Raw genomic sequence first — 15,475 nt, forward strand, 5'->3', positions numbered from 1 at the left:
CAGTTCGACGACGTTTGCAGCAGCATGTACTATCAGCTCGGAGACCATGGCTGCGGTTACCCTTGACGCTGCGTCACAGACAGGAGCTATTAAGAAATTTTTGAAGTTAGAACTACGATACCTGGTATTTGGTTCCTCGGTCAGAAATAAAAAATGAATTTTTCAGCGTTTTTGAAAATTTGACACGTAAGAGGGCAGAATAGTAGGTGAAAGATTTTGTTTAAAATACTTCATTATTAAAGAACTGCTAAAGCATTTCTTGACGTAAATATGTGGAGATTTATATTTGGTCACTCAGTCAGATAAACAAACACATGTTTAAGTGTTTTTGAAATGAAAATTTTTATGAAAAATTTCGATATATTAAAACATTTTTAAAGCTAAATTTATGAAACAGGTATTTGACTTCTCGGTTAGAAATATAGAAATACAGGGTGTTACAAAAAGGTACGGCCAAACTTTCAGGAAACATTCCTCACACACAAATAAAGAAAAGATGTTATGTGGACATGTGTCCGGAAACGCTATTTCCATGTTAGAGCTCATTTTAGTTTCGTCGTCCACCTACGCTCAATGGAGCACGTTATCATGATTTCATACGGGATACTCTACCTGTGCTGCTAGAACATGTGCCTTTACAAGTACGACACAACACGTGGTTCATGCAAGATGGAGCTCCTGCACATTTCAGTCGAAGTGTTCGTACGCTTCTCAACAACAGATTCGGTGACCGATGGATTGGTAGAGGCGGACTAATTCCATGGTCCACGCTCTCCTGACCTCAACCTTCTTGACTTTCATTTATGGGGGCATTTGAAAGCTCTTGTCTACGCAACCCCGGTACCAAATGTAGAGACTCTTCGTGCTCGTATTGTGGACGGCTGTGATACAATACGCCATTCTCCAGGGCTGCATCAGCGCATGTGGGATTCCATGCGACGGAGCGTGGATGCATGTATCCTCGCTAACGGAGGACATTTTGAACATTTCCTGTAACAAGGTGTTTTGAAGTCACGCTGGTACGTTCTGTTGCTGTGTGTTTCCACTCCATGATTAATGTGATTTGAAGGGAAGCAATAAAATGAGCTCTAACACGGAAAGTAAGCGTTTCCGGACACATGTCCACATAACATATTTTCTTTCTTTGTGTGTGATGAATGTTTCCTGAAAGTTTGGCCGTACCTTTTTGTAACACCCTTTATATGTTAGAGTATGAAAGTTTTTTTGGCAATATCATCACAAAAACTCAGGGGAAGGATTAAAAGAAACCTCTGTTTCCAGCGACCAGAATCACTTGTTGGTCCGAAGTGTATTCGGAAAAGACGATGCTTCTGTGGCCTTAATGAGCGTGAAAAATTGAGAAGGTGTTGCAATTTGTGAACTAAATCAAAGAAAGCTACTTAACAGTAACCAAAAAAAAAAAAAAAAAAAAAACATCGGCCCTGCCAAAATGCGCTTGAGTTTAAGCGGTACTGTCGTTGAAGGTGGCAGGCATCGACTTGGGGAAGGATTGCTTCTCACATGAGCAGTTCTACGTAGCCTGATCAAGAATCAGTTCCAAGAGCAGCCTGGGATTTAGGCGCCAAACAGTACAACCACCAATGTGGTAAACAAAGAAGTACTTCGATAAATTCCAGCTTCCTGTCTGCACTTCTGTTTTCGTCGACCAGGTGCAGTGTTTCTAGATTGTTGATTTGTACATGAACAAATTGAGTAAGAATATACAAATTCAATTATTTTTTTTTAAAAAAAGTGCAAATCTTATGCAAAGAACTACTTCATTAAATTTTAATACCGTGTCCGCAGCTTATATTGCATAGATTAGATACACTGGATGCACAGAGGGTAGATTTACAAATGGACAGTGGGCGTTCAAATGGTTCAAATGGCTCTGAGCACTATGCGACTTAACTTCTAAGGTCATCAGTCGCCTAGAACTTAGAACTAATTAAACCTAACTAACCTAAGGACATCACACACATCCATGCCCGAGGCAGGATTCGAACCTGCGACCGTAGCGGCCACGCGGTTCCAAACTGAAGCGCCTAGAACCGCACGGCCACACCGGCCGGCGACAGTGGGCGTAACAGCATACAAATTCCATTAAATAAAATTGCCTAATGGCGTTCTCATTTCTTTGGCAGGATTATGAGGTTTTTGTAGTAGTAAATTCTCACATCGGAATTAAGAGCTCAGACGATACAAAGTGATTTGTTTAATGTTTTGAATTATAGAATAATAAAATATATGTGCAGTTCCTTATCCAACTAACCTTTTATAAATGTTTTGCTCAGATCTGTCTCTACACGATCATCGTCACATAAGAGTAAATCAGTCAGTTCAGAACTCGGCTCCCGCGCCCGGGTTCCCGGGTTCGATTCCCGGCGGGGTCAGGGATTTTCTCTGCCTCGTGATGACTGGGTGTTGTGTGATGTCCGTAGGTTAGTTAGGTTTAAGTAGTTCTAAGTTCTAGGGGAATGATGACCATAGATGTTAAGTCCCATAGTGTTCAGAGCCATTTGAACCAGAACTCGGCAACACACTGCATGAACTGAAAGTAGCTGCTTAGCTGAAGTCGGCAGCACACACTAGTGTAGAGGTGCCAGTGCAGAGGTAACAGGTTCGAATCGTGGTTGAGGAATATCTTCTGATCTCTAGTATCTGGCCGACAAGGGAAGAAGAGGTGGTGGTGTACAGTTCCTCATCACCACACTTCGCATCAATGTCCTCTATTAAATTCAAATTTCTCCCTAATATCTGTGGAATGAGGCCGAGTGACATTGTTCTTTGTGATCTATCTTAGCATGAGGACCTTAAGCTCGAAAGGGCAGACTTTGTGCCAGCATACCGTCACCCTTCTTACATCATCATACAATACAAACACGACACTATACTGCACTATGCACATTATTACAGTTAGCAAATTGCAACAGAAACACTTAAGACAACTGTGACACTTCTAGAAGGAAAGGTGCAATTGTGCATGAAGTAAGATAAACTTTTCCAATTAGGTAGCCGACCAACAGTGTCTCCCAGCTGACCATGCCATACTTACTTTAATATCTGATTAGTATTTCATTCTGGAACGTCCTTTTAGTGCCGTATCGCAGTGTGGGAAGCCAGTGTGGTCTTTCAGACCGGCACGAGCCCCGATGGGATATCCGCAAGACTTCTCAGACTGCAAGGGACCGGCAATACTGCCTTTGTTGGTAATCTGACACAGATGTGGGGGATTTTCACCAGATTCGAGCATAGTGTGGCACTCTGGTATGCTTTCACAGAAAAGGGTAGGGAGAAGGTTTTCATTGACACCATGGGAACTTTCCTAGTCATTACTTGCCAAATTTGTTCAAGACCATGTATTGTAATTAGCTCTAGACGGTGTTGAAATAATGGTTTTGTGTGCAATGTGGCAAGCATTTTGCAATAAAGGCGACAACTGGATAAAAATCCTAAATGCTAGAAGAAATATGGGAGATGCTTAGAATCGAGTGTTGGTCGAGGAGCCTCGACGTGGGACAGATGCAGGTTAACAAAGATGACAGTGTTGAGTTCCATAGATGAACGTTGTCACTGTAGAGAAGATGCATGAGATGCATATGAAATTCAAATTTACAGATATTTAGGCGAGACTGGTGTAATTATTTGGCGGCTGTATTGTGGCCGATCATAGAGCTTATAGTTCCTAGTGGAAGCGCTGGACAAATTAAAGGACTTAATTACACTCCTGGAAATGGAAAAAAGAACACATTGACACCGGTGTGTCAGACCCACCATACTTGCTCCGGACACTGCGAGAGGGCTGTACAAGCAATGATCACACGCACGGCACAGCGGACACACCAGGAACCGCGGTGTTGGCCGTCGAATGGCGCTAGCTGCGCAGCATTTGTGCACCGCCGCCGTCAGTGTCAGCCAGTTTGCCGTGGCATACGGAGCTCCATCGCAGTCTTTAACACTGGTAGCATGCCGCGACAGCGTGGACGTGAACCGTATGTGCAGTTGACGGACTTTGAGCGAGGGCGTATAGTGGGCATGCGGGAGGCCGGGTGGACGTACCGCCGAATTGCTCAACACGTGGGGCGTGAGGTCTCCACAGTACATCGATGTTGTCGCCAGTGGTCGGTGGAAGGTGCACGTGCCCGTCGACCTGGAACCGGACCGCAGCGACGCACGGATGCACGCCAAGACCGTAGGATCCTACGCAGTGCCGTAGGGGACCGCACCGCCACTTCCCAGCAATTTAGGGACACTGTTGCTCTTGGGGTATCGACGAGGACCATTCGCAACCGTCTCCATGAAGCTGGGCTACGGTCCCGCACACCGTTAGGCCGTCTTCCGCTCACGCCCCAACATCGTGCAGCCCGCCTCCAGTGGTGTCGCGACAGGCGTGAATGGAGGGACGAATGGAGACGTGTCGTCTTCAGCGATGAGAGTCGCTTCTGCCTTGGTGCCAATGATGGTCGTATGCGTGTTTGGCGCCGTGCAGGTGAGCGCCACAATCAGGACTGCATACGACCGAGGCACACAGGGCCAACACCCGGCATCATGGTGTGGGGAGCGATCTCCTACACTGGCCGTACACCACTGGTGATCGTCGAGGGGACACTGAATAGTGCACGGTACATCCAAACCGTCATCGAACCCATCGTTCTACCATTCCTAGACCGGCAAGGGAACTTGCTGTTCCAACACGACAATGCACATCCGCATGTATCCCGTGCCACTCAAAGTGCTCTAGAAGGTGTAAGTCAACTACCCTGGCCAGCAAGATCTCCGGATCTGTCCCCCATTGAGCATGTTTGGGACTGGATGAAGCGTCGTCTCACGCGGTCTGCACGTCCAGCACGAACGCTGGTCCAACTGAGGCGCCAGGTGGAAATGGCATGGCAAGCCGTTCCACAGGACTACATCCAGCATCTCTACGATCGTCTCCATGGGAGAATAGCAGCCTGCATTGCTGCGAAAGGTGGATATACACTGTACTAGTGCCGACATTGTGTATGCTCTGTTGCCTGTGTCTATGTGCCTGTGGTTCTGTCAGTGTGATCATGTGATGTATCTGACCCCAGGAATGTGTCAATAAAGTTTCCCCTTCCTGGGACAATGAATTCACGGTGTTCTTATTTCAATTTCCAGGAGTGTATGTATATCGTTGGAGGCACGCAAGCCACTACACCACGCCACGTTTCAGGCTGCTATTCCCTCAGTCACCTCCAAGCGACTACACAAATGTGCCCAGCAGAGAAAATTCTTTCCGCAGCCAGGGCAACGAAAAGGATTCTGCTAGGTTCCAGGATACTTCGGTTTCCAGGAGAATGAGGACGCTGATGCTGCAACAAGGAAGCTTGTCAGGTACACACTGTAGAAACTTGGGGTCTTCAGCGATGAGAGTCGCTTCTGCCTTGGTGCCAATGATGGTCGTATCCGTGTTTGGCGCCGTGCAGGTGAGCGCCACAATCAGGACTGCATACGACCGAGGCACATCCAAACCGTCATCGAACCCATCGTTCTACCATTCCTAGACCGGCAAGGGAACTTGCTGTTCCAACAGGACAATGCACGTCCGCATGTATCCCGTGCCACCCAACGTGCTCTAGAAGGTGTAAGTCAACTACCCTGGCCAGCAAGATCTCCGGATCTGTCCCCCATTGAGCATGTTTGCGACTGGATGAAGCGTCGTCTCACGCGGTCTGCACGTCCAGCACGAACGCTGGTCCAACTGAGGCGCCAGGTGGAAATGGCATGGCAAGCCGTTCCACAGGACTACATCCAGCATCTCTACGATCGTCTCCATGGGAGAATAGCAGCCTGCATTGCTGCGAAAGGTGGATATACACTGTACTAGTGCCGACATTGTGCATGCTCTGTTGCCTGTGTCTATGTGCCTGTGGTTCTGTCAGTGTGATCATGTGATGTATCTGACCCCAGGAATGTGTCAATAAAGTTTCCCCTTCCTGGGACAATGAATTCACGGTGTTCTTATTTCAATTTCCAGGAGTGTAGTTTCACTAATGTAGATTAAACCGTATTGTTTACATAGAAGCTAAAATACATGACTCGGGAATGAATTGTGAGTTTCATATCTCTGAACCAGGAGCAGAAGCATGGCAAGGAGGAGAGGTTCAGGGGCAGACGATGCTACGTGGCAGTTGTTTTGAAAACAATCCTATATGCTGATTCGACTAGAAAATGAAATCGTATCTCTAACACTGCGTGAATGGTGCAAGCAGTGATAACAAGTGCCAATGACTGTAGATCTAATTAGGTCTGTCTCTATTTCTTACGGTATGATGAAGGATTTTGTAATGTTCTGAAGCCTGGATCTTTTAGCTAGCTATCGAAAGGCGAAAGTGACTAGGGAAACAGCATGGGTCATAAAAATGTTCCTGCTGAAAGCTGAAGTCTCGACTAAGTGTACGCAGAAAATAGCACTCTGCCAATCGAAGGCAACAGATTCAACAAGCGAGGGTAGCAAAGCCTGTTATAAAGTTTCATCGTGCATGAAACACAGCGAATCTCTTTTAGAAAAGATAGGATCTGAAGGATAAGAGAAAATGTGATGCTGCTAGCATGGCGCCCAGCTTTTAGGCTCAAAGGAGGCAAGCTGGACTTTTTGTTCAGAATGTAGTAAGGAGATCCCTGATTAGCTCATAGCAATTATTTTGTTAGCAGGGGAGAGGCCCCGTGTGTGCTAGCCTTCTCATTGAATGTAACTAGAGACATGTTCAATAGTAGGGGAGATTTCCTGCCGTCTACCCAACTCCAAGGGAGAAGTGTACTTCACTGGGAGAATCCATAAGAATAAGGAACTTGTTAGCATGTTTATTGAATTATTATTGCTCAGAACTTGCAAGGTCTGTCGCAGTTAGTTGGTTAGGGTCCGGTACTATCAGAACCAGTAAGTTTTGCAAAGAGGAATAACACTTCTCCTTAGGTTGTTGTAGAGTTCACTTCGCTGTAGGGTTTGATACAGTACGATGCGTCTTACAGATACATAGCGAGATATCTCCAACTCAGCTAAGATGCTCTGGCCGAAATGAGAATTCTCAGCTATTATTGCAGTCATCTTCTGCTCCCATTCATCACGAAAGCGGTAAGCAGAGGCCACATTAGCGTTCGCCAAGACGAGCCGTGGGTGGATTCATTTATCTTGCATCAAGGTTTCGTTTTGCTGATCTAATTTTCACAGTCAGCTAGCTGCACCTAGTGCAGGGTACTGGTGTTTGTTAAGGCTTTTCCGGGACTTTCCTTTGGTTCATTCACGTATTCCACAATCATTGGTCATATTTATGAACACAGTTTTGTATCGTTTCTACCATGTATCCACCTACCGGTGCCAAAGCTATCGTACATACTGTGAGATGGGCACCCCTCCTATTCAATTCAATATTAATATACAACACACTGGAGGTTATGTGACTTTGTTTCCCTTTTAGCTTCAGTTTTGTTTTAGGTCGATAAGTGAGTGGGTGCGAAGTTGAAGTGTAATGGTTTTTCGGTAATTTAATTTTATAACTTTATCATGTAGTTAAGACTCCAACAGTGCATGTACTGCTCAGATGTTGCTCTCTGGGCCAGCGTTTCTATTCTCTCGGCTGTGGTGTGCTGGACGAGAGTCTCGTGGGAGATATGATACTGCGTGAAGAGTTTGACAGAGCACTGGAAGACCTAAGTCGAAACAAGGCCCCGGGAGTAGACAACATTCCATTAGAACTACTGATAGCCTTGGGAGAGCCAGCCCTGACAGAACTCTACCATCTGGTGAGCAAGATGTGTGAGACAGTTGAAATACGCTCAGACTTCAAGAAGTATATAAAACTTCCAATCCCAAAGAAAGCAGGTGTTGACAGATGTGAGAATTACCGAACTATCAGTTTAATAAGCCACGGCTGCAAAATACTAAGACGAATTCTTTAGAGACGAATGGAAAAACTGGTAGAAGCCGACCTCGGGGGAGATCAGTTTGGATTCCGTAGAAATGTTGGAACACGTGAGGCAATACTGACCCTACGACTTAACTTAGAAAATAGATTAAGGAAAGGCAAACCTACGTTTCTAGCATTTGTAGACTTAGAGAAAGCTTTTGACTGGAATACTCTGTCTCAAATTCTAAAGGTGGCAGGGGTAAAATACAGGGAGCGAAAGGCTTTTTCCAATTTGTACAGAAACCAGATGGCAGTTATAAGAGTTGAGCGGCATGAAAGGGGAGCAGTGGTTGGGAAGGGAGTGAGACAGGATTGTAGCCTATCCCCAATGTTATTCGATCTGTATATTGAGCAAGCACTAAACAAAAGAAAAATTCGGAGTAAGAATTAAAATCCATGGAAAAGAAATAAAACTTTGAGGTTCGCCGATGACATTGTAATTCTGTCAGGGACAGCAAAGGACCTGGAAGAGCAGCTGAATGGCGAGGACAGTCTCTTGAAAGGAGGATATAAGATGAACATAAACAAATGTAAAACGAGGATAATTGAATGTAGTCGAATTAAGTCGGGTGATGCTGAGGAAATTGGATTAGGAAATGAGACACTTAAAGTAGTAAAGGAGTTTTGCTATTTGGGGAGCAAATTAACTGATGATGGTCGAAGTAGAGAAGATATAAAATGTAGACTGGCAACGGCAAGGAAAGCTTTTCTGAAGAAGAGAAATTTGTTAACATCGAGTATAGGTTTCAGTGTCAGGAAGTCTTTTCTGAAAGTATTTGTATGGAGTGTAGCCATGTATGGAAGTGAAACGTGGATGATAAATAGTTTAGAGAAGAACAGAATAGAAGCTTTCGAAATGTGATGCTACAGAAGAATGCTGAAGATTAGATGGGTAGATCACATAACTAATGAGAAGGTATTGAATAGAACTGGGGAGAAGAGAAATTTGTGGCACAACTTGACTAGAAGAAGGAATTGGTTGGTAGAACATGTTCTGAGGCATCAAAGATTCACCAATTTAGTATTGGAGGGCAGCGTGGAGGGTAAAAATCGTAGAGGGAGACCAAGAGATGAATACACTAAGCAGATTCAGAAGAATGTTGGTTGCAGTAGGTACTGGGAGATGAAGAAGCTTGCACGGGATAGAGTAGCATGGAGAGCTGCAGCAAACCTGTCTCTGGACTGAAGACCACGTCAACAACAACCGGCTCCTGACGCAAAGGGGGAGCGGCATTCAGCGCCGACGCCGGGTACCGTGGGTCAGTCACGGTAAGAGTTGCGCAGTGCGGAACAATGACTGCACATCGGAAGGAACAGACGGATTTCAGCTTGGATAATCTCGGGCAACATTAAGTGGGGGATGCGAGCCTAGAAAAGTAGTGTAAATCTTCCTCCTTTCCTTTCTTACTCCGTCAGAGATGCGTGGTCACTCATTTAATGAAACTGACTTGCGAGATGATGTGCCTTGATATTTGAAGCCACCGAACTGTTTTATTTTCTTTTTTACTCAGCCCCAGCGTCCTTCCACTTGTGACGAAAATTATAAATTTTTAAATGTTTCTCTGACTTGTTAAGTTTATATGAGTCATTGCGTTAAGCCTCTGCATTGATTCTTCATTTAACACATATGATGCTAGTAGCGTCCCTGAACTTTTTATGCTACTTGGTAGAAGAAAGATAATAAATATATGATAGAAATGCAGCTACTTAGTCTGTTGAATTTCTCGCCAAAGTGTACGGGGCACATACCCTCACGTCCTATACTCTTTAGGGTCCGGTGCCCTCTGACAGAAACTGAGTGAATATATTAACAAAGTGTAATCCTTGATTGGTCGTTCTGGAGCTCAATAATGAAATTCCGTCGTGCAGATTCCCAATGACCTTGCCGCACTGCTAGCAGCGATTCCCGTTAGATCACCGAAGTTAAGCGCTGTCGAGCTTGGCTAGATGGATGACTGTTCAGGTTTGCCGAGCGCTGTTGTCAAACAGTGTGCACTAAGCGCTTGTGAGGTTTACTGAGGGGATGCTGAATTGAGAAGTAGCGGCTCCAGTAACCAAACCGACAACGACGGGTAGGTCGGTGTGCTGACAACATGCCCCACGATATCCGCATCCAGTGACGCCTATCCGTGAGGGTGACATGGTGGTCGGTCGGTGCCGTTGAGCCTTCCCAGGCCTGTTCGGACGGGCCGAGAGAGAGAAGAAGCGGGGGGGGGGGGGGCGGGGGTGTCACCTTTAGGACAGAATTTAGGGGTAATAATCAACTGAAAATTCATGGAACTTTAGGCGATTTGACATTGAGGACAGAATGCTCACGATTTTTGTAATCAGTTAGCGTTCAGCTATAAACAGTCCTTGCTACAGGCGAAGTGATCCACTTTTAGCAAAAGTGTGGCCCACTTTTAATGTTTTCAGTGCCTCGTTCCCTTGTTAATTAACTGCATATTTGGTTCAGTGGATAAAACGTTTTTCATATCGTTTAGCAAAAAATCAGATTGTTATAGTGACTCTTATATTCCGTTCATAGTTTAACGGATCCCGTTATCAATATGTCTGTGTGAGAAGCCTTACCCAAATTTTCATGCTGAATTGGACCACTCCTGGTAATTTAATCAGACTAACTTTAAAGGCACATTTGCATACTGAGCTTTTATTAGCAGAAAACGTAATTATAAGTAATGAAATAAAGAAATAATATGAGCCATAGATATGGTCCGCCGCTGTACAAATATTGTATGCAGCCGCTGGAAACATTTGAAGATTTTTGATCGTCATGTTATTGGCGGTATAAGAGGCACCTTTTGTTTTCTACGTCTTGTCCAGATCGGACGTATTTTGGCACACCTACATTAATACTACATTATTTTATTCATACATTCACGAGTTGCAACCAATCGGCACTCATAATTGTATATTGCAAGTCTCAATGTAATTATCGTAATTTAATTGTGTTTTATTTCAGAATATACTGTTATTACTAACCTATGTATGTTTTATTTCGTATCTTTAGTAATTGTAAGATTGTTGGGTGACTTGGCATGGCAAAAGCTTCCGTACTTCGAAGCAAAAAGTCGTCCAGCTCGATCGACCGTCGTCTTCGGGTGCTGTCTTATTACGAAGTCCGATTTTAGTGGAAACACTCGGTTAAAAATACATGAACGTACCTCTAACAGGAAGCCATGCTCAAGCGCTGATAGTTTGTGTGAAAAGTATTTTACCTATCCGTAAACTCAATTGATCTCTTAATTGATCTCTATTTAATATTCATTATTATACTTCATTGTATTGTCTCTATCCAGATACGAACGAGCTAAATTGGACTCATTGTTATATGTGCTATATATATTGTCATCATTCCGTTACATGTTTATTGGATACTACAAACTGGGTACGAGACCCTATTATTGACTATTGGAATACACCAAAGTAAGACGAATTACTGGATTGTATGTCGACACCTGAAATTACGCTGCAGTCGCGGATACATGGTAAGGCACCGCATCCTTACACCAGCAATCTTGCCCAAGCGCTTTTTTTCATCGTACGATGCTTGGTAGATCTATCACTGTTTTCCGTTTCCGTAGCAGTGATTTTTAAGCAACATCGTGTTTTCCAAAATTATTTTCATTATTCATACTGTGCAACGACACAGTTTTATCACTTCAAAATATGGCCGACTTTAGTTCTGTGCGACGTAATATGAAGTACAGCGATTAGTATTCAAAAATTCCACCATTACTTACGACAATTACTTTCTTGTTCAGACATTGTCGCACAGCGAGATTAATCTTTGCATTTATTCTGGTTAAGCATACGAGTTTAAATTTTTTATTGTGTCATACATTACGTGTGGCATGGTATTCACCAGAAAACCATTAGCAAAGATGGAGAAACACAGACGCAATCCGACTCTGACACGCCATTAAATAATGAAAGTGACGTTATGGTTGACTCGAATATTAACGAGCGACATATTACTGACTATTCTTGTGACGTAAATTTAGAAAATAGACCGTCCATCAGTAATATGCCTAAATCTAGTTCCGAACTCATTTTGATGTCTGACGTCAATTCTAACGATGCGGCGGGGGCGGAACAGTTGCACATCACTAGTGTTGCCTGTATGTTCGATGCTGTTATGATACAGATGAACGAACAAAAACACATGATGACTGACAAAAAGCGGATGGAATCCATTCAGAACCAAATGACACAACTTAAACAGGACACTCGCCATTGACCAACAGATGACGTCTATACGCGCCACTTTGAAAACAGCTCATGACGAGATGAAAACACAACATAATGAAATTAAATCAGATTTAGCTGCACTTAAAACGTCAAACGACACTTTGTGTAGCCGTGTTAAGGAGATAAGTAGTAGGGTGACTGGACAAGTGTTCGATCTCAACGCGAAATTTTCAGAGCTTACATTACTACAACAAAGCACAAATAAAGATGTGACATTCATCCAAGCACAAGTAAACAATCTCAGTAAAACATGCGAGTCTGTAGTTACTCAGATTAAATCTTATCCGGCAGCGCATGATGATACAAAAACGCGTATTGCCGACGTCGAAAACAAGGTTGACACAATTGGCAAACAGCTTTCTGATAAAGTAAGATTACGCACTGAACCATTTCTCATGCATCAATAGAGGATTTCACATTTGGATAGTGCAAAAAGACAAATATTTTGTCGAGTGCTTTCAAGAAAAATTGCCTCCTGTTGTCCACGACACTGTAGCGGAATTTACAAATAACAACAAACACATAATCAGTCAAACGGCACAATCTGCGGCTACGCAACAGAAACAATTACGCACAACCAGTGTGCAATGACGGTAACAGCAACCAAAACACACATTTTGGCATTGAATACAAGTACATTTATGACCCATACACACCGCACACTACGTACTCACAACAACAACAGTACTCACCTCGACATAACACGCTGCACTGCAGTCGTGATAATTATATTATCAACAACATTTTCCTTGCCATTCGCCAGTTGAACCTTACAGTAATCATTCTGAAACTAAACATTACTATAATGCCAAGGGAAAGGTGAACCTCATAAAACACAGACAATTTCTGCCATTTATACCTGAAAAAAGAACCGTACACCCTGTCATCTTTCTTAAGGCCTTCAGAAACGCATTTGCTCGTACGTGGAGTAACCGTAAGAGGATATCTTATGTTGCCGGTTATGTCCAAGCGACGCAGCTGCGTATAATGAAGCCGACAGGTGCGTCACGTACGAACAATTCGAGAGAGCCTTTTTATCTAAATTTTGGTCACAATCTGTGCAGGAACGACTTCGTAGGCAAATTGCGGATCCTGAACCATTCAATCCTAAGCACGGAAATTTGCCCCGGTATTTTGAGGAATATTTAAATATGGGACATTTCCTTGACTATTCGGTTGCAATGTGCGACATCCTCCGCGCATTGAAGGCAAGACTGCCGTTTAACATCAAAGAAAAACTTCTGCACATCCCAGACAACGACGCAGAGTATTTTCTCACAGTGCTCGATGCTGTTGATATGCTTTACGAGTACTAGCGTTCCGTACGGCAAAACAATTACTACAATGTTTACACCAGCGTCATGCAAAATACACAGGCTAGCGAACCCAATTCCGGCGCGCCGGCTGCTGTCGGCCACGAAAGCCAGCAGAATCAACAGCTTGACATGGCTAATGTATACACGCAACAGAACCAATATGCTCAACACAGCAAAAACGGCAGTTATAACACTTCTTATTCTACTGGCGGCAATCCAAATAAGAGCTCGAGTACAACTACGCTGCTCAGTGTCAAAACACTGCGACACCACCGCAGCAAAACAATAACAGAGGCCAGTGGCAATTGCTGCCGCTGCAAATGCAAACTCAAAACTGGGATGCATCTTCGAACCCGCAGGTGAGTCAAAACATGCAAACGCAACGACCGCCACAGTTTGGAGACTGGTATAAACAATACCCAAATGTAAATATTATAGACGTTACTAGTGATACTCCACCTCCCTCTGTGCCTGCACCCACTACAAATGTGACGACGTCAAACAGAAAACAGCCACTACTATGCCCCAGGTTGCGGCTGTGGACGATTTGGAGGGGAAACACCCACTTTGTAACAGCACAATGATAATGTACCTACTGTTACTTTAGCAACATGAGTGTACTCAAAACATGTGCGATTTGTCAAAAATCTAAACCACTGAACTTGTCTTCGAAGACTGATTTGCGTTCTATTCTACTCAGTAAACCACTAGAAATTATAAGTTCTGACATAAGTGGTCCACATCCCACAAGCAGTGGTGGTGTGAAATATATTCTTGCATTTCACGATTTATTCTCCAAGAATGTTAAACTGTATGCTGTAAGATCTGCTACTGCCACTGCCATCATTCGTCGTCTCTCAAGTGGGAAAACAAAAGCAACACTACTGGCCATTAAAAATTGCTACACCAAGAAGAAATGCAGATGATAAACGGGTATTCATTGGACAAATATATTATACTAGAACTGACATGTGATTACATTTTCACGCAGTTTGGGTGCATAGATCCTAAGAAATCAGTACCCAGAACAACCACCTCTGGCCGTAATAACGGCCTTGATACACCTGCGCGTTGAATCAAACACAGCTTGGATGGTGTGTACAGGTACAGCTGCCCATGCAGCTTCAACATGATACCACAGTTCATCAAGAGTAGTGGCTGGCGTACTGTGAATGAGCCAGTTTCTTGGCCGCCATTGACCAGACGTTTTCAATTGGTGAGAGATCTGGAGAATGTGCTGGCCAGGGCAGCAGTCGAACATTTTCTGTAGCCACAAAGGCCCGTACAGGACCTGCAACATGCGGTCGTGCATTATCCTGCTGAAATGTAGAGTTTCGCAGGGATCGAATGAAGGGTCGAGCCATGGGTCATAACACATCTGAAATGCAACGTCCACTGTTCATAGTGCCGTCAATGCGAACAAGAGGTGACGAACGTGGAACAAATGGCACCCCATACCATCACGCCGGGTGATACACCAGTATGGCGATGACGAATACATGCTTCCAATGTGCGTTCACCGTAATGTCGCCAAACGCGGATGCGACCATCATGATGCTGTAAACAGAACCTGGATTCATCCGAAAAAATTACGTTTTGCCTTTCGTGCACTAAGGTTCGTCGTTGAGTACACCATCGCAGGTACTCCTGCCTGTGATGCAGCGTCAGGGGTGACCGCAGCCATGGTCTCTGAGCTGATAGTCCATGCTGCTGCAAACGTCGTCGAACTGCTCGTGCAGATGGTTCTTGTCTTGCAAACGTCCCCATCTGTTGACGTAGGGATCGAGACGTGGCTGCATGATCCGTTACAGCCATGCGGGTAAGATGCCTGTCATCTCGACTGCTGGTGATACGAGGCCGTTGGGATCCAGCACGGCGTTCCGTATTACCCTCCTGAACCCACCGATTCCATATTCTGCTTACAGTCATTGGATCTCGACCAACGCGAGCAGCAATGTCGTGATACGATAAACCGCAATC

Source organism: Schistocerca piceifrons, chromosome 6 (assembly GCF_021461385.2).
Source record: "Schistocerca piceifrons isolate TAMUIC-IGC-003096 chromosome 6, iqSchPice1.1, whole genome shotgun sequence".
Taxonomy (NCBI): domain Eukaryota; kingdom Metazoa; phylum Arthropoda; class Insecta; order Orthoptera; family Acrididae; genus Schistocerca; species Schistocerca piceifrons.